This window comes from Gymnoscopelus braueri (assembly GCF_963280865.1).
Source record: "Gymnoscopelus braueri genome assembly, chromosome: 16".
NCBI classification, from domain to species: Eukaryota; Metazoa; Chordata; class Actinopteri; order Myctophiformes; family Myctophidae; genus Gymnoscopelus; species Gymnoscopelus braueri.
Window position 1 is genome coordinate 28842674 of NC_137616.1, and position 2079 is coordinate 28844752.

Sequence of the window (2079 nt, forward strand, 5' to 3'; positions counted from 1 at the left end):
TTGGGTGAATCTTCTTTACATGACATAATGTTATGGGTTTTGTTTTTTAGGAAAGTCTGCTGCTCTTGTCAAAGAATAGACTTTTCAGGAATAGACAGAAAATTCCCCTTTCTACCAGGAAATAAGGGTTGTAGTTTTCACATTCACAGATTTGACTCCAGTGATATCACTGGAGTAAAATGTTTAGTGCATATTCAGCCGTGTTTCAGCCATACTGTACATTGAAGACTGTTCAATTTCATGGCTACTAATGGAGTATTATCCCTACAGCAAATGTTGAATATTGTGATAATGTCTCGTTAACAGATATTTACAGTATGATTGCAACACTTTCAAAATGCAGTCTGTGACACAGAATGACTCATATTTTAGTACTGGAGTTTTGTTGCCTCTCTCTGGCTTCTTCTTCTTCTTATGATTATTGTTGTGATTATTATGATTATTGGCCGAAGGGGTGTCCGAGACTATGTTTTGCCCCCTGTCCGTCCGTCCGTCCGTCCGTCCGTCCGTCCGTCCGTCCGTCCGTCCGTCCGTCCGTCCGTCCGTCCGTCCGTCCGTCCGTCCGTCCGTCCGTCCGTCAATCCGTCCGTCCGTCCGTCCGTCCATCCATCTGTGAACAGCTCATCTCCGGCACCACTGGCCCGATCGATGTTAAACTGTGCACACACACTCCCTGGATGCCAGAGCAGAACCTCTGCTCCACATTTTTCACATCGCCTGTTATAGCGCCACCAGGAGGCTGACTTTTGCAAAACACATTATTTGATATTACTCCTACAGATTTTGTCCAAACATGACACAAATCCTTACACAGTATCTCTATAGTCATGTGATCAAGACGGATCTGCCCGATTCTTCATACTAGAAGTTCGGGCCGATTCGTGGCCCTCACATCTAGCGACCACCTCACATCTCACATCCACCTCACAGCTACGTTGCACCAGTGATCCAACTGATATGGCCATATATGGAGATCTCTATCTGTCATTCCTTGTCCGTTTATGGGCATATATGGAGATCTCTGTGTCAGTTCTGTCGAATGAGGTTTCTTTGTCATAAAGCCCCTATACAATCTGGAGATAATACCTCTGTTCGACTCTGAGGAATAAGCTTTTATGATTTATTTCAACACAGGATCCTCCAATTCTAATGGCGATCTATTAGTACTTTGATTGAAATAATGGCGTAATTGCAAATATCTAAAAAAAAAAAGTCTTGTCTTTCTAAGTCATATTTTTCTTTCAATGTCTGGAAATCTATTTATTGCCCTTTTTCAGTTATTGAGTAAAATGTTGTTATTCCTTTGGTTAACCATTTTTTAAATCTAGAGTCTAATTGATTGGGCTTAAATTCAGGGTTGTATGCACACCATCTAATTATTCTTAAATTGTCCTGTAATCTATATTCTTCTCCAGCAGACTTCCAGACCTTAAATTGGAATTTTATCCAGGGATTTTGTAATTTATTTATGAATTTGGATAAGTCGTTATTACCTAATATTGCCCTGATTGGAGGATCCTTGATTAGTGACACTTCAATATCTTTCCATCCGGCATGGTACTCTTGGTCAAATAAATGAATCAACGGTCTGATTTGAGCCGAGTAGTAGTAGTCTTTGAGACATGGCCAGCCATACCACCTTCCCCCTTTGCCAGTTGCAAAGTCTTAAACCTAACTCTGGGTTTTGTACCTTGCGAGATGAATGTGGAAATAATCATATTCCATTCAGAGAATTGTTTAGCAGAGATTTCAACCGGGAGAGCCTGTAACAAAAACAGGAATCTTGGGAGGATATTCATTTTTATAGATTCCACATCTGTCTTTTATAGCGCCAACAGGAGGTTGATGTTTGAAAAATATTTTTTATATTACTTCTACAGATTTTGTTCAAACGTCACGCAAATCGGTATACATAATCTCTATAGTCATGCGATCAACACAGACCTGTCAGATTTGTCATATTCCATTCTGATTGGCTATTTAGCAGTTTGGAGGAGTGGCTCGTTTTGAACAAAATGCCTCAAATCATGAACGCATGGAGTCCGATTGCCATGAGACTTTGCACGCACATTCCCACTA